We start from the raw sequence: 19,628 nt of genomic DNA, 5'->3' as shown, positions 1-19,628 counted from the left end.
ATCTTAATTTGCAAGTGAATAGTATTTATTCTGCCATACAAACTGTATTTTGTGACCCTGTCAAGTACATTGTGTTTGTGTCGTCACAGGGCATTGTGGGATTCACAGTGCTCAGCTGAGGGTTCAGCTAAGTTGTATTTCCATTGATTTATTTATTGGTTTTCTGTAGCGTTGTGAATGAAACGTTAGCACTGGCTGCCTGACTGAGATTGGCTGCTTTAGCTGGTTTTCTTTCGCTTGTTTCAGAAAGTGACTGTTAATCAATCAAGTGGAAATGAGGAAAAAAGCCAATGGCCGATTCTTACTTAAGAGTGTGTTACGGATGTGAACATTTAAGATTGTTTCTCATAAAAATATTCGGATTTTAGCTTCAGTAATGAATTAATTTAATAATAAATAACATACTAATCATTGTATATGTACAACATACTGCATAAATGCTAAAAGTAGTGTGGTAGATATTGCTTTTGCGTCGTCGGCTGATTGTTTAATTTGGTTAATTTGAGCACCTCAGATGCTGTGAACGAGTTCGCAGAAGCTTCAAGGTCGGTTCGTTTGCATGCGTGGCGTCGGCTGCGATTTTTCTTTGTTGTAATGGCGTTATCCAAAGTTATTTACAGTTGTGTGTTTTAATGAACGAGGCGGCCGGGAGCTTCTGCGTGAGATTGAGACAAATGTTTGTGTGTCGGCGCAAGCACTCGGCTGATTAACTCGCGCGGGACGCCGTTTTATCTGCTGCGCCGTTTGATGTATGACATCTTTTTAAGACGCGGTCGAACGCAATCACAGGCTCTTTCATTGCTCGGGCCCTTCGTCTCAGCAGATTGCTTCTGCGTCCCCGGGGACCGGCTCCTCTGTGTATGTGTGTGTGTGTTACAAGGGTCAGATATCCCGAAAAACACACGGTTTGGAAAGACAACATGGCGGGAGGAAGGAAAAATCACTTGTGGCCACACCAGAGGCACTTTATCTGATTTTTATCTGAAATTCTGCGTCGTTCGTGTCAGTGTGAATCATTTCAGCAGCATTTATTTGTTAGATGTCATGTTTGGTTTCACATACACTCCGTTTCCCGAAAAATTCAGGAAATGTCTTTCTTTGCGATTGCTGGAGTTGTTCGTTTCATGTGTCCTGATTTCCCATGAAGCATTGCAGGCTGAACATTGGCCGCAAATGGGTTTCTCATGTACTTCCTGAAGTCACATCACTGCTAGCATGTAGTCAATTATCATGTCCACATCAGTGTCACTAGAAAATATATTAAAATAATGATTATAAAATGGATAGTTCCGGTCCTTGATTCTGATTGGTTGAGCTGTGTTCACTGTGTTCCATTTCTGAGGAACTACTTTGTTTGGCGGAAGAATAATGTTTTTATTAATATCATTACACTTTATTTGCTCTGTTATATTTTGTGAAACCTTACTACATATATGGAAAAAACGTTTCACGTCGTGCCTAACAACACCCCTTAACTGTTGTACATTCACTGTAAACCACGGCTTCTGGGGGTTTATTAGTGTATTTTTATGTTAATAATTAAAATTATTTAATTTTTCTATTTAGTGAACAGAGTAATGATTTTTAAACTATTTTAAAATACTACAGTAGTTTGAGTATTATTTGCTATTTTTGTAATATATTGTTTTACATATTGTACTTTTCTACGTTTTTTCACACACACACATATATATATATATATATATATATATATATATATATATATATATATATATAATATTTTTAACAAAATTAATTTATAAAAATTACAAATAGAAATTATGTTGTGATTATTTTTGATTATTTCATTATTTGAACTCTGTTTTAATAACATTTTAATATCTTATGAATAGTTTCTTAGAAAGTTTTTGTTTTATATTTGTAATGTGTTTTTGTTTGTTTGTTTGTTTTAAAGGAGAAAATTTTGAAAAAAATGTAAAAACATTTACTACAGTACTTTGGGCATTTTTTTATTTCATAAAATTTGTAATTTTATTGTTTTCTAGTTAAAATATAAAAACACTGAAACAAAATTAATATATAAAAATTACAAATAAAAATGATCTATCTAAATACTACAGAAGTTTGAGTGAATGTTGCTATTTTTGTGTGTAATATATTATTTTATATATTCTATTTTTATATTTCTGTTATTTTTTTATTGTTTTCAGCATATCTTGTTGTAATTCTTTTTTATTATATATATATATATATATATATATATATATATATATATATATATATATATATATATATATTATTATTATTATTATTATTATTATTATTTTATTTATTTATTTATTTTTATTTTTTATTTATTTTTTTACATTTTTACTACAGGACTTTGGGCATTTTTTTTTTTATTTCAGATTTCATTTTAGATTTTTTAATTTCTAGTTAAAAAATAATTTCTAGTTAAAAAATATAAAATCCCTGAAACAAATTTAATCTATATATATAAAAAATTATATAATATATAAATATATAAAATAAAAAGTCTTGCTGAATAAGCATATTGTAATATATTACTATTATATTTTGATTATATAATATATTATAAGTAAAATCTGTTAAAATTAATATTAAAAAGTATATATTTATGTAAATATAAATTTGTACATGACATATTTTTCTCTTGTTTTCAGCTATAAACAAGTTAAAAATTGTTTTAATAACATTTTAATATTTTATGCAGTCTTCCTTGCAACATCACATATTTTTCAAAAATGTTCAAAAAATAAGACTAATATTTAATTATGTATTTAATTTCATTTTATTTTAATGTTTTTAGATATTTTTTTTATTTTGCTTTAATTTATTTATTTTCATTATTTTATATTTTGCAGTGTAAAAGTAAAAAAAACTGCAATTTATTAGGAAATATTGAGGTTTTTGAGATACATTTATTTTTTTGTAAAAAAATAAATAAATAAAATAAAATAAAATAAAATAAAATAAATTTTGAATAATTGGAGACTATCACAGTTTCCTCCCCGTTTGTTTTGTGAACTCCAGCTTAGCATCCTGTAGCGGGACGTCCTGCATATGTATGGCGTTTCAGGTTCTCCTTATGCTTCCCTGACTGACAGTAATAATATGAGTAAGGCCTGATATCTCTCAGCGGTGTCCGTTACAGTCAGTGATCCGTTTCAGCGCAGCTCTTCATGTTCCTCTGAACGCTGATGCTCTTCATTCCGCTGCATTAGCGCTCAAAACACTTCCTGTGCTTGTCAGGAAATGAAAAGCCGGAGAAATATGACTTTGTCCATCAGTGACTCACATTGTAGCATCATTTCTGGTTCGATAACGTCATTCATGTTGTTTGTTGCTTCATTAAAGTCCATTTTAGTTAAAATATGATTTTGTATCCCAGTATTTTATGCTTCAAGTTACCGTTTGCTATGCTAATTTGTAGATTTGAGGTTTATAATGTTTAATTAAAGAATATTTTGAAATTACTGGAGAAAATAAGTTGTCATTATCTACGAGTCAAAGTTTAGCTAGCTAGCGTAGCATCGTTAGCATTGCCAGATTGACATCTACTAAGTTAATGACTGATCAAATGTCTAAGTTTATTGTGATATCTTGTTTTAGCTAATCACGTTTTCTTTAGCAGTTAGCATTGTTATGCTAGTAGGCTAAGCTGTTAGCTTGCTAACTTAAGACTGAATGAAAACGCAAAGGGGAAATGTTTAATTTGATCGTGTTAGCTTGTGAATTGTAATATGTCCTTAAACAGATACCGATTAACGTTTTCATGATTAAAAATAAATACAGCGTAAAGTAATTAGCGATATTTTCTAATCAGGCACTGAATATTAAGTCGTCTTAGCCAATCAAATGGCTTTATTGAGGAAGAAGGATTGGATTTTACACGTAACTGGATTGTGCATATTGTTCTTGCAAGCATTTTTCTCTGTTGACAGACGTTTTAAATTAGCCGTGAATTAGCCGTATATTGGTAATATTTCGTTATATTGTGTTTCAGTGTCTGATTTAGTTTTGAAGGCTTTTCAAGTGTGAAACAGACTTATATTTAACCTGTCTGCTGTGTTTGACGTTAAATTTCAGAAGAGTTTGGGACTTGCTATGTTATTAGTATATTAGCCAGTTAGCATCGTCAGAACGTTGTTTATGTTAGCAGCTTTAGAGTTGACATTTAGCTTTAGTTGGTTAACATCCAAAACATTCGCTTCAACCTCCTTAGTTGCTGTCCTTTGTGTTTGCATGTAAACGTCAAATGCCAATCCGCAAGTTAACAGGAAAGTTCTTTTTAAATTAGCCATATATCGCTAATATTTCGTCATTTTGTAGTAGTTGTTTCCCCAGTGTCTGATTTAGTTTTGAAAGCTCTTAAAGTGTGAAACAGACTTATATTTCTCTTATCTGCTGTGTTTGATGCCAAATTTCAGGAGGGTTTGGGACTTGCTACGTTATCGCTACATTAGCCAGTTAGCATCGTCAGAACATTGTTTGTTAGCAGCTCTAGAGCTGACATTTAGCATATTCACAACCACAACGTTGCTTAGACCTTCTCAGTCGCTGTTGATCTCCACTGTGTTTGCTTGTAAACATCTGTGTGCTAACAGGAAATGACTTTTCGAATTAGCTGTATATCGCTTATATTCCGTCATATTCTAGTAGTTGTTTTCCCAGTGTCTGATTTAGTTTTGAAGGCTCTTAAAGTGTGAAACGTTTTCCCAGAACGTTGTTTATGTTAGCAGCTCTAGAGTTGACATTTAGCTTCAGTTGGTTGACATCCAAAACATTCGCTTCGACCTGCTTAGTTGGTGTCCTTTGCGTTTGCTTATAAAAGTCAAGTGCTGATCCACGCGCTAACAGGAAGTGACTTTTTAGTTTTGTTGTATGTCGTTAATGTTTCATTATTTTAGTAAATGCTTTATTTAAAGGCTCTTAAAGTGATTTACGTTTCTCCTGTCTGCTGTGTTTGACATCAGAGCTCAGGTGTGCTACATTAGATGCTTAGCATTATCAGGACGTTGTTTCTACTAGCACCTCTAAAGTTGCTAGTCACATGAAATTTAGCGACTGACATCCACAATGTTAGCTTAGACTTCCTCAGTCTCTGTTTAGTACCATTGTTTTTGCTTAAAAAAATACAGCGAAGCCATCCTCACCAATCCACACGCTAACAGCAAAGGACTTTTAAATTAGCCGTATATCGCTAATATTTTGTCATTTTGTAGTAGTTGTTTCCCCAGTGTCTGATTTAGTTTTGAAAGCTCTTAAAGTGTGAAACAGACTTATATTTCTCTTATCTGCTGTGTTTGACGCCAAATTTCAGGAGGGTTTGGGACTTGCTACGTTATCGGTACATTAGCCAGTTAGCATTGTCAGAGCATTGTTTATGTTAGCAGCTTTAGAGTTGACATTTATCATCAGTTGATTCACATCCACAACATTAGCTTAAACCTTCTCAGTTGCTGTTGAGCTCCATTGTGTTTGCTTGTAAATATCTGCATGCTAACAGAAAATGACATTTAGCCACTTAGCATCGTCAGAACATTGTTAATGTTAACAGCTCTAGAACTGACATATAGCGTATTTACATTCACAACGTTGCTTAAAACCTTCTCAGTCGCTGTTGATCTCCATTGTGTTTGCTTGTAAACATCCATGTGCTAACAGGAAATGACAATATTTTGTCATACTCTAGTAGAAGTTTCTCCAGGGTCTAAATTGTTTTGAATGCTCTTAAGGTGACTTATATTTATCCTGTGTTCTGTCTTTGACGTCAAAGCTCAGGATTGAAGTGTTTGGGACTTGCGTAATTAGCCATTTAACATTATCCAGACTTTGTTGATACTACCAGCTCTAGAGTTGCTAGTCACATGATATTTAGTTCAGTTGATTGACATCCACATTAACTTAGACCTCCTTGGTCATCGTTGATCTTGACTGCATTTGCCTGTAAACATGAAGCATAGCCGCATTCACTGATCCGCACATCAACAGGAAATGACTTTTTGAATTAGCCGTATATCGCTAATATTTCATCATATTACAGTAGATATTTCCCCAGTGTCTTATTTGTTTGGAATGCTCCCAAAAAGACTTACATTTCTCTTGTCCTCTGTTTGACACCAAATTTCAGGAGGGTTTGGGACTTGCTAGGTTATTGGTGGTACATTAGCCACTTAGCATCGTCAGAACATTGTTTATGTTAGCATCTCTAGAGTTGACATTCAGCATCAGCTGATTCACATCCACAACGTTATCTTAGACCTTCTCAGTAGTCATTGATCTCCACTGTGTTCACTTGTAAACATCCATGTGCTAACAGGAAATTACTTTCTGAATTAGCTGTATATCACTAATATTTTCAAGGCTCTTAAAGTGACTCATATTTCTCCTGTCTGCTGTCTTTGATGTCAAAGCTCAGGACTGAAGTCAGGGCTCTCAAGTTTTAGAAAAAGTTTGGAGTGAGAATTTATCTGTTAGTAGAAGAGCCACTCAAAGATTTGCAGCAGCGGCCCCTCGGCCCCACGCAGTTCTCTCCAGTTTTTGCTAAAAGTTAAATTCTTATCTATTGTTCATAATTGACCAGCACAAAATAGAAACTATAACAACTGGTAAGTTTGATTAAAGTCAAATTCATTAAAAAAAAAAAAATAAAATGTTTTTTTATATTTCAAAAATACAAATGAAAAATCAAAAGACATTTGGCCCCAAATGAGCAAATGAACAGCAGTGCTCATTGTACATACTGTAGGCACACACATACAGTAGGATTGCAGAACTTGCCCTGAGCATGTCAAGCTGTGTGTGTGTGTGTGTGTGTGTGTGTGTGTGTGAGAGAAAGAGAGAGAGAGAGAGAGAGAGAGAGAGAGAGAGTACATATTTCAGCTTATAAATGACATTTTGTATTGCAAGTGTTTGTTGCACATATTGATGCTTTGATGACAGTGGTAAGGGCTCAAACTTAATAGAGTAACTAGTTACATGTAATGGAATTACATAATTTAATTACAAAATCTGTAACTAATCTGTTACAGTTATTGAGAAAAACAATGTATAGTTACAGTTACTTGTGAAAATTACAAAGGGGGTTACATCTGAATATTGTCACACAGATTTGATTAATTTCTTTCTCCAACTGACTGCTCTAAAATAGGAGACAAAAATTTGGGTTTATGTATATGCTTTATTTTTTAAGATGAATTGTTTTTTTCCAAGGCATTGTTAGATGCCAGTGTTTCCAGTCATAGCTAAGGATTTGATTATAAAAATGGTATCATAGCTATATATCTTCTGATTTTAAAACCGGTATTTAACCTAACCTAGGTGCTAAAGTCTGATTTTGTGGTGGCTGTGCTTTAAAATTAAATTATAATCTTAATTTAAGTGATGAAGGATTTTGTAAGTCTGACAGTAATTAGTGTTGAGTGCTACTGTACGGTTAACCCTGCCTGCTTTAAAAGTTTCAAAAGAATTAACAGTTGAAAACTTCAGTTAGAAATTTAGAAAAGTAATCAAATGTAATCAGTTACATTACTTTTAAAGCAGCTGAAATAGTTACACTACTTATTACATTTTAAATAGGGTAACTTGTAGTCTGTAACCTATTACATTTTCAAAATAACCTTCCCAACAATGTTGATACATTTAATATATTTTTGAAATATATATAAACAAATATTTGGATGAATCTGTATGTCTTTTATCAGATCACGGGCAAGTGATTTTGTCCAGGAATTGTAAAATTAAGTGGAAAAAAAACATTAGTAGGGGTTACCTACTGCCTTTATTTTGTTAGTTTTTAGTAAATACAAAGGGCAATGTCCGCTGCACAAAATGCTTCCACAGCGAGAGAAAACGGCAGCCCCGCAACCGACGATTCCACCACCTCGTCCCGTGTGTGCGCGTCCATGTTGCCTAGTGACGAACGTGACTGTAGCGGGATCCCGTAATTTACCCGAAAACAAAAAATTATAATTTATGATATTTGCTGGTAGATGCCTTTTAACTGTCAAGACAGCTATGAACTTCCACTACAAACCTGCGTCTCATCTATTAACATATATAGCGAGACAAGTTATCCCTTTACTCAGTGTGTGTCTCACGGTGAATGCGTGAGACTTGAGAGCCCTGGAAGTGTTTGGGACTTGCTGAATTAGCCAGTTAGCATTATCAGGACTTTGTTGATACTAGCAGCTCTAGAGTTGCTAGTCACATAATATTTAAGGTTCCACTGATTGCCGTCCACAAAGTTACCTTAGATTTCCTTGGTTCCTGTTAATCTTGAGTGCTTTTGCCTGTAAACATGAAGCATAGCCAACCTTGTCGATCCACGCATCAACAGGAAATTACTTTTTGAATTAGCCGTATGACGTTAGCATTTCAGTATAACCTAGTAACTGTTTTCCCAGTGTCTGATTTTGTTTTGAATGCTCTCAAAAAGACTTATATTTCTCCTGTCTGCCATGTTTGACGTCAAAGTTTAGGATTGAAAGGTTCGGGAATTGATAATTAGCCAGTTAGCATTATGAGGACTTCATTGATACTAGCAGCTCTAGAATTGCCAGTCACATGACATTTAGGTTTAGTAGATTGACGTCCACAACATTAACTTTCTCCAGACATTGTAGACCTGTTGCTCTCCGTTGCGTTTGCTTGTAGACGTCAAGCAAAGCCGCCCTCACCAATCCGCACGCTAACAGGAAATTACTTTTTGAATTAGCCCTTTATCGCTAATATATACGGCTAATGGTTGTTTCCCAGTGTCTGATTTTATTTTGAATGCTCTTAAAGTGACTTATATTTCTCATCTACTGTTTTTGACATCGAAGCTCAGGATTGAAGCGTTTGGGATTTGCTAAATTAGCCAGTTAACATTTATGAGGACTTTGTTGATACTAGCAGCTCTAGAATTGCCAGTCACATGACATTTAGGTTTAGCAGATTGGTGTCCACAGTGTTAACTTTCTCCAGACATTGTAAACCAGCTGTTCTCCGATGCGTTTGCTCGTAGACGTCAAGTGCTAACAGGAAATTACTTTTTGAATTAGCCGTATATCGCTAATGTATGACTAATGGTTGTTCTCCCAGTGTCTGATTTTGTTTTCAATGCTCTTAAAGTTACTTATATTTCTCTTGTGTACAGTTTTTGATGTAAAAGCTCAGGGTTGAAGCATTTGGGATTTGCTAAATTAGCCAATTAGCATTATGAGGACTTCACTGATACTAGTGGATCTAGAATTGCTAGTTACATGACATTTAGGTTTAGTAGATTGACACCCGCAACATTAACTTTCTCCAGACATTGTAGACGTCAAGTGAAGCCGCCTCGCCGATCCATGCATCCGCACACTAACAGGAAATGACTTTCAGCTGCAGCCTTGTGAATTGAACTTGCCGTGAAATCAATAGCTGTTTAAAAAATCCCTTTTTTAGACTGACAGTACTGTCTCCTCCACGTCCGCTTCGGTTCTCGAAGTGAGCTGAACAAGTTAGCATGCTAGCGGTGTTCAGATGGCGCTTTTCCAAGGCTAAAGCGCGTGTTCTTTCGACCCCGTCCTGACTGGTTTCCCGGCGGCGGCCGCATCCGTCCATTATGGTGTTGTCGCTGAGGGCAAGGTCCTGCCCTGTTAAACGCTGGAGCAGGGGCCGCGCTAATGCCCTCCCGGGGCCGATAATAGGAGAATAATCCTCTTATCCATGCCTGAGGCCGGCGGTAGGAGCAGGACACCTCCTTCAGGGAGCGCCGGGACCCCACGCTCGACGCCAAGCTGCGAAACCCCTGTTTATTGGTTTTAGATGTGAAGCTGCTAGCTGATGACGTGTAGCTGAATTTCTGATGAGTGCCATTGATGTATCAGAGCTGGTTTGTGTAAAAAAGGCAGATTGTGTTGTAATGAATGGAGTTGTGGTGATGCAGTGTGGGTTTTATGCAAATGGAGGCTTATATATACGCTAGTTCAAGAATTGGTGCTTATTTAGATTCAAATTCATCTAAAACGCCACTGATGAATGATTTTCAGGCCGTTAGGTTCGCGTTAGCAGTGCTTAGATGCTTTAGGTGAGTTGTGAACGTCCCGTGTGAAGTAAATGCAATGTGAGAAAAGGCTGGGTGCTGTTAAATGATGATAAAGAAGTGCTGTCACATTGCCCTCGTGTCTAATTTGATTAGCAAACAAATGACTCTCATGAACTGACTAATGAATCAATTAAAAATTCCTCATTAATATTTATAATTATTTAATATTATAATAATATATTATTTATGTTATTTATTTATTTCATATTAAATGTTAATACTATTAATACATACAATACAAAAAATATTTTAATGTTTTATAATATCCTAACTTTATATATACTTTTTGGGTTTTTTGTTTTTATATAAAAAGTTAATTTTATGTTTAATAATTTCAATATTTTTTAAGTATAAAAAATATTAAATTAAAAAAGTTATTAAAATAAAAGTTAATTCAAAATTATGACTGAATCCATTTATAAAATTAAAGTTATTAAATATTAATATATTATAAGTGAATAATATTAAATATAACAATAAAATAAACATTAAAAAAGTGTATATTTTTATTGAAAATATTAAAATTAACATTTTAATATAGAAGTAAAAATGTAATTATAATTATTATTTTTTTAATAAAAAGTTAATTGCTGGGATTTAATCACTTTAATATTTTTACATATGAAAAATGAAAAGTGAATCAATAAAAAGTATTTAATATTATTAACATTTAACTTTTAATAAAAAACTGTTTACTTAACTTTCACTAAAAATAATTGAATATTAAAACTAACTCTTTATATTAAAAGTACTTTCAAAGTCATTTTCACTTTAAAAGTACTTCTAATACTTATATATATATTTATTTATTATTTTTTTTTTAATATAAAACATTCTTTAAATTAATATTATTATGCCCTTAATATTTTTTTTCATGTCTTACTTTCCTTTAAGAAAATTTAATATAAAAATAAAATAATATAAATATACATTTTTTTATTTTTTGTTCATTTATATATATATATATATATAATATATATATTAGAAAAAAATAAAAGATTGTTATAACACATATTTGAAAAATACAATTATTATTATTATTATTATTATTATATTTTTCTGTTAAAAATATTTATTATAATTATTATATTTATATTATATTTATATTTTTATAATTAAAAATATTTACATTCTTTGTATTAAAAATGGAATTAAACATTGTAGTCATTTAATAATTATATATATATATATGTATATATATATATATATTTGTTTGTTTGTTTGTTTTTTTGTTTTTTTTTGCTGAAGTGCTATTTCAAAAGTATTTTGTTTCTGATCCCATTTGTTAACCATAATACAGTAACAGCCTGATCTTCAGACAGATATTTTTTTTTAATCTCTACCAGAATCTACAGTGTTTTTAGTGAAGTGCAGCTCACAAATGGAGTTGAGCGTCAGTCTCCTTCAGTGCGGCTCGTGTCAGGAGGACAGTGAGGCTGTTAGCGTCGCCGCTAGTCGCTACAGCGGAATACAGATGAGCCGTAGCCGTGCTGGACGCAGCAGGGAAAGTGAGGATCAATTCCCATAAAAGCCTCGTTTTACACGTTGGCCGTACTCGCTGTAAATCAGCCAGAAATTGAATTTGGATGAATTGCATCCTGGTTACGGTGATGTGCGCCGTTTCCTCGCTTTCCCGTTTTAAGTGGTTTTTCCTTCCACTTTCCTTCGCGCCGTTTAAGTGCATGTTGAGAGTAAACAGTGATGGATACAAATCTTCAAATGGGATTCTGGGAAGGTGGAGGAAGCCAAACCAGAAGTGAGAGCAAGTACTTTGCATCTGACTTTGACTTCGTTCTTAGTGAAACAGTTGTAAGGATCGATTTAAACTGTAGACATCAAATACCAACTCTTTGGCTAATGCTAGCTTACTCACATAGTGCATGCTCCCCATGCCCCTAATAATAATAATACATATTTTTCATGTTTTTGGTCTTAAATAATATAAATAATGTTTTTTGTTGTTGTTGTTTAATTATATTATTTTTTCAAGAATATTTTTAGTTTAAAAAATATATTAATATTAAATTAAATATAATAAATAATTTTTCTTATTATATTTTTCTGTAAAAAAGAAATGTTTAATTTTTTATTTATTTATATTTATTTTGTATATTTTTTGTATTATAGTATTTTAAATAAGTTGTAATCAAATAATATAATTATTTGTTTTTCTTAAATATGACAAAAATATGAAACAATCTTTTATTATTATTATTTTTAGATTTTATTAAATTTTTCAAATAACAATTTTATTAAAAGCATTAAAAGTATTATTTTAAATATATTAAAAAATTGCATCCATATATTTGGTTTAAAATATTATTGAAACACATAAAAAATAATTAAATTCCTATTCTTATTCTTAAATTATTTTTTTGTAAAATGTTTCATTTTTACTTACTTACTTACTTACTTTTTTTAGTATAATATTTTTATTATTTATATTATTTTATATAAAAATTGTAATCAAATACTATAATTATTTTATTTTTCCTTAAAAACTGTGAAATATTATTATTATTACTACTATTATTTAATGTTCAAATAAAATACTATTGAAAAACATTAAACGTATTATTTTTATTATTTGTAAAAAATATTAAAAGTGTTAGCATTAATATAAGCATTGTTTGATTAAAAATCAAATTTGATTTAAACATATTATGGAAAATCATTGTCGTTTTAACTAATAGAAAACATAAGAAAAATATTGTTTGTAATATAATTTAATTATTTTCATTTTCTTAAAGAAAAATGTATTAAAAAATCATTTTTATTTGTTTTTCATTTCATTTTATTCATTTTTATTTATTAATATTACCACATAACCACTATTTGATTACAAATGTATTTGAAATATTATAAATAACATAAAATATTATGCAAAATAAATATAAAGATTAAAATTAAACATGTATTTATCATTTTCTGATGTTTTTTCTTTAATAAAATTTAAATAATACAATTATATTGCAAACAAGTTTTCTTACTTTTTCTGTTTCTAAACAACAGGTTTTTCAATAATATTTTGATATTTAAATCGAATTAGATTTTTTAAAAATCAAATAATGATTATATTAAAGCGTACATTTTAAATAAGATTGCAAATAATACATTTTTTTTCAATATTTGTGTTTGAAAATAGAGTAATAAAATCTAATAATAATAATTACAAAAGTATTTTTTCCATATTTTGCCACCTTTACGAAAAATAAAATAATTATTTTATAATAAACATTAATTTTTCAAGTAAAGTTTCTTAAATAAATAAATAATACATTGTTTTCATGAATTTCAGTAATATTTAGTATAATATAATTATAATAATAATAACAATAATAAAGTTTTATTCAGATATTTTTTTAATTACAGTGATTAAATATGAACATTATTTTTTATATATTAATATTTTCTTTAAAACAATTACAATTAAAATAATAATAATAATAATATATATTTTTTCATATTTCTAATTAAATAGGATTCTGGAAAGGAGGCAAAGTGAAGGCAGAAGTGAGAGAAAGTGCACTCCGTTCTCATTTGACTTTGTCCATCATGAACCCCGTCATAATGAGATTCAGGATCGATGACGTGCAGCGGGGTTTATCCAGATCAAACGCTTCGCCCGCTATTCGGCTAATGCTAGCGCGCTCACGTAGCACACGCTCCCTAGAGAGTCGACAGCGCGAGCCGCTCCACTCATCAATAAGTGCATGTCGCTTTATCAAAGCTACTCATTATTCTCTGAAAACAGGCCGCTGGTTAGCATTTATGTGCAAATCAACTTCTTCTGCTTTTTCAGTTTGACTCTAGAGATCGTCTCGTGATATTGGAGATGTTTGTTTGGTTCAGATTAAGCTATCCAGCGTATTCAGACCAGGAAACACTTGAATCGTTAAAGAGGTCTAATAATGTTTGCCCGCAGTCAGATGAATCATCCGTTCAGATTAGCATTAGCATCACAGTGATGGTCTTTATGAGACGAAACGCCACCACAGTATGATCATTAGCAGCGGGAGACTCACCGTTCTCCGTCAGCCTCCTCAATCAAACGATCCTGCTGGAGGAGAACTCACGTCTGTTTCGATTCACAACCAAATGACTCTTATGAACTGATTCATTCGACTTAAAAATGACTCATGAATCAGTCTTGAGTATTCTCAAGTAAACGAACAGGTGAAGCCTGAAAGCGATTGGTTGGTTTCACGGGTGGGCGGGGCTTATGCTTCACTATCCGTATTGAGGGTTACGATTCTCTCGTTGGTTTCCCGCCTGTGGAATTTGAATGTAAATGCGCGGTGTGTTCCCGGATGGATGGTCGGTTTAATGGAGCGTCTGTTCTTCCTGCGTTCGCGTGCTCTAAACTCTTATTCCCCGAATGCTCGACTCATTCTCGGCCTCACACACGCTCACAAACAAACTTCAGCTTTCAACCTATATGAGGAGACAGGTTTGCTTTCTGATAGTAAATTATAGCATATTTCCTCTCGCAAATGCAAAGAAACGCATAAGGACTGTGAAAATAATTAATTCAATAAATAATAAAGTGATTAATAATTGCTACTAGCACTACTACTACTAAAAATATTCATGTTATAAGTATTTTTTTTAAGAAAATTAAATATATACAATTATTATTATAATAATGAATGTGTTACATTTCTTAAGTTATATTTTTGTATAAAATGTACATATATTTAATAAAATTAAATCAATAATAATAATTTCATATTTTTTTGTAATTTTTTAAAAAACATAAAAATAAATATACAAAATAAAACAAAATGTATAGATTATAAAATATAATTATTAGTCATTATAAACTCACATACACGTATCCGAGTCATGTTTCACAAAATAAAAAAGATTAATAATAATAATTTTAGATTTTTTTTTTTATTATTATAAAAATAAATATATTTTTCTATATAAAATATCATTATTAGTCATTATAAATGTGTATATATATATATATATATATATATATATATATATATAATTTTACTTCTTTATCATACTTTCCTTAAAAAAAAACAGTCATCTTTGACTTTTAAAAAATCAAATATTAATGCAGTTTTTAGGAATATTTTTTGACAAAAATAAGATTAATAATAATAATAATTATTATTATTATTATTATTATTATTATTATATTGAATTAGCTATACATCTTTATATATATGGTTATAAAAATATATTTCCATATAAAATTTGAGTTTATAATGATTAATAATTATATTTTATAAATATTTAGTTTTTTTATTATTTTTTATTTTGTTTTATTTTTTTATATTTATTTTTATGTATTTAAAAAAATATTACCAAAAATATGAGATTATTATTATTGATTTAATTGTATTAAATATATGTATATTGTGAATAATAATAATAATAAAGTACATGAAAATATATTTTCTCTTTATAAAATAAAATTTGTTATAATTTATTTGTATAATTATACTTCTTATCATACTTTCTTTTTAAAAAGTCATCTTTGTCTTTAAAAAAATAAAATATTAATGCAGTTTTAGGACTATTTTTGCTTAAAAAATATTAATTAAATATAATAATAATAATAATAATAATAATAATTTCAGATTTTTTTAAATTTATATAAAAATATGTATTTTTTTTTCTTTATAAAAGCATAGAATTATTAGTCATTATAAATGTGAATATATATTTTTTTATTCATTTTTATAATTATAATTTTTTAGTTTCTTTAAAAAAAATTCTGTCATCTTTGCCTTTAAAAATTAAAATATTAATAGTTTTTAGAACTATTTTTGCATGATCACAATATTTTCATGACAATTAAGCTCATTTACTCCATATATTGGCATTATTGTAATGTGAAAACTCATTCTCAGTACTCTAATATAAACAACATATAATAAATGTATAATTACATATAAATGTAATATAATCATATCCAAACAATATTTCCCAAAATCGAATACAAAATACATTTTGAATAATAATAATAAAATATTTTTCATATTCAGTGATGTTGTTATATAAGCTATAATAATGCCAATGTTGTTTTCATATTTTTTCAATAATATAGTTTTTTAAATAACATTAATTATTAAATATCATCAATAATAAAATACATTATATTAGTATTTATTGTGTTGCCTTGTATTAACTACTTAAAAAACTTAAAAAACTGTCTAAATAAAGTATATATTATTGTATATGTTCAATGCACACAATAGTAAGAATGAAAAATATAAAGCATTTCTTTGCAGTACATAAACATTGTCATGAAAATAATGTATCAGTGTTTCAGAAATGTCTATTTTTCCATTCTGTTGCTCTTTTCTGTGTATGAGCGTGTTTCAGACTTGTTTTCGTCTCTGTATCTGCGGTTTTGTTTTAATGTTTCCCTGCCTGTCTCGCAGTCGTGTCGCTCTTTCCAGACTCGTTGTGCTCTGGCTTTGTAGTCCGGCCTGTCAAACGCGATCAGAGAGAAACCACTCTGCGTTCACACTTTGAACCGAAAGCCAGTCCTCTTCAGGCTGTCCTAGTTTGGGAGTCTGGGAGCCGCGGCGCTTTGTTGGGCTCTTTCTGAGTAAGTAATGGCTCTATTTGTTTGCTGTCGCGGCGCTGTATGTTCATAATGGGAGCTGAGAGGAATCTGGCAATAAAGCGGTGGTGTATAAATCAATTAGAGCTGAGGTAGATTCATATCTGGCGTCTGAGGCTGGAGTAACTCTGGCCATTACTCACAGCGGCTGATTCTATCCGGCCTTACTCTGGGCACCTGTGCTAAACGCCTCTACAGTTTTAATTTCCACAGGAACAGAGATCACATCTGAGGAGGATCGCGTGGCGGTAATTTATTTAAGGAGGCCGACGGGTTATTTCGGTGCCGGGCGGAAGCGACCCGTGCGCCTTTCTAAAGGAAACGGGACGTCCTGAGTGACGGCGGGATATTGGGAGATCTAGATCAGCGCTTCTCAACTGGTTTCGCTTTACGATACGGATGAGACGTCAAGTGGTCCAACAGAACTAGAAAACGTCCAAAAATGACCTCAGAATCAAACTTATTAGGATAAAGTGACCAATAGTATGCAAATCTAGTCTTTCTTTTTTTTGTGGCTTTTAGTTAATGAATCTAAGGTTGAGATACTATTGTAGTTTTTATCAATTTAATACTTATAATATTTTTTAATTTCATATTTATTTTATATAATATATATATATATATATATATATATATATTAATATATTTTATTTTATTTTTTGTAATTTTAAACATTTTTGTATTATTAAATGTCTGTATTTTTAATTTATTTTAGTTTTTTTTATATATTTTCATATTTTATCATTTTAAATTAAATTTTAAGTTTTGGTAATTTTTGTTGTGTTTTGCCATTTTTATATATTTAGTGTTCAGTTTATTTTTATTTGAGTTATTTTAGTACATCAAGTTTTTTAATATTTTTATGTTCATTTATATTGTTTATATATTTTAATTTTCAGGCTTTAGTAGTTTTGTTTATTTTTATTGTATATATAATTTTTTATTAATTTAATTAATTGTAATGTATTTTAAGTTATTTTAGTGCATTACATTTTTATGTTTTTTTTATTTTAATCATCATTTTAAAGATTTAGTACATTTGTTTTGTTTACATTTGTTTTGTTAGTACATTAAGATTTTTATAGATTTTTTCATTTTTCAGATTTTATTATTTTGTTGTTTTTGCCATTATGTATTTTTTAATGTCTATATAGTTTTTAAAATATTTTTTATTGTAGTTTTAGTTAGTTTAGCACATTGTTTATATATATATTTCATTTTCATTTTTCATCTTGATTTTAAACATTTAGTACTTCTGTTGTTTGTTTTTGTTTTTTTTTCACTTTTACTTTTTTTAATGTCTATAGTTTTTAAAAAAAATAAATTTTATTGTAATTTTAGTTATTTTAGTACATTGGTTTTAATATATTTTTAAATGTTTTATCTAGTAATTGTTTGCCATTTTTATGTATTTTAATATTTGTATATTTTTATTTTATTATTATTTATTGTAGTTTATTTTAGTACATTAGGTTTTTGTATTTTTATATATTTTCATTATCTTAATTTTAAAGATTTAGTAATTTTGTTATGTTTTTGCCATTATGTCTATATATATTTGTATTAATTTTTTGCAGTTTTAGTTATATATATATATATATATATATATTAAAACTAAAACTGCAAAAAATTTATACAAATATATATAGACAATGGCAAAAACACAACAATCATTTTTATTATTTTACATTTATTGCGTTTCAAGTAATGCAAATCGTTTTTTTTTTTTTTTATGGTTTTAGTTTTAGTTAACTATCATAACACAGCTAGTTCACTCAAGATATACTAGTCTTTCGTTTCCAGAAAATACTGACAATATTTTTGTCTGATCAGATTCTCTCCAGTATGAGAATTACAGTTCAATTTTTTTCCTCTTATTTAATTTTTTATTTATTTTGCATGCTAATATCATGACATTTTAACCATATTTTCTCTGCCGCTTTTCATTTCAGCTCAGATAATTCTCATTACTGTAATATGAAAAAATATATATTTATTTAAATAGCTAACTACTTACACATTATGGTAATATTTATATGCTTATTATAAAAATGTGCTGTAAAACTGCATTACTATCAGAAGGAGAATGACCCCTTACGAAAATTAACAATGGTCTTACTATAGTAAAACTGTAGTAACCATGTTTTTTTGGCGTATTGATTACCATTTGTATAACCACAGTTTTACAAACACCATGGTTAAACTATGGTTAGCACAGCAAAACCACGGTTAATTTGTGGTTATCATTGTTTAGCATATTCCCATTAGCATTCAGCATAGTTTTCCCCTCAGGTTTCCATCAGAAACCAGTCGTGGTTGAGTCCTAACCTGCTAGTTTAGGTCCGCTGCTCTTGAATATCAACCTGTGTACTTCCTGACTGAATATATGTATTTCTGAGAGTGGTAGACGGCTTTATTATCGCAACCTGCTCTTTTGCGCCGTGTTATTTGCCTCGACAAATCTCCTCCAAATGATCTGATATAGTGTCGCGCCCCGCGAGCGGGAAAAGAGAGCGCGCGCCGCTTCAGAATGTCAACGGCTTCGAGCGCGGGCCTTTTCATTTCGATAAAAGCCTCCGGATCCCCTCAAACGGTCTCTCTTCCTCAGATAATGCAGATGTTGTCTCTGCAATCATCATTATGTTCCCGCGGCTCTCGCGTGCACGCGCGGGCGGGTTATTTACAGGGGTTTTGATCTGAGGTAATGTTTTAAATTCGCCATCAAAGCCGCTATTTATCCGCGGACGGCATCATACGGCTCATTTCTAATGAGGGTGGATTAGCGTGGATGATCCGGCTCTGGTCCGGTGTTCCCGAGGTCAAAGGCAGCCTGGAATTCCGCGCCACAAATCCGCCGGCAAGTAAGATCGAGTCATAATAATAAACTAAATGATTTTTCTGTCGCACCCCCTCCGCTAGCGCGGGATAAACACAGATTATGTATATTCATAAGAAACCGTTGATTAATTTCATGCTGGCATG

The 19,628-nt window shown here is 30.6% G+C and overlaps 1 protein-coding gene across 1 annotated transcript in view; it reads left to right on the top strand.

Moving 5' to 3' along the window:
* ptprsa (protein tyrosine phosphatase receptor type Sa) overlaps nt 1–19,628 on the top strand; it is a 246,800-nt gene that overhangs the window by 37,384 nt on the left and 189,788 nt on the right. The window lies entirely within an intron of this gene.

The sequence above is a fragment of the Labeo rohita genome, chromosome 22 (assembly GCF_022985175.1).
Source record: "Labeo rohita strain BAU-BD-2019 chromosome 22, IGBB_LRoh.1.0, whole genome shotgun sequence".
NCBI classification, from domain to species: Eukaryota; Metazoa; Chordata; class Actinopteri; order Cypriniformes; family Cyprinidae; genus Labeo; species Labeo rohita.
The sequence above is the reverse complement of the archived record's forward strand: the minus strand, read 5'-3'. Positions and strand labels throughout refer to the sequence as shown.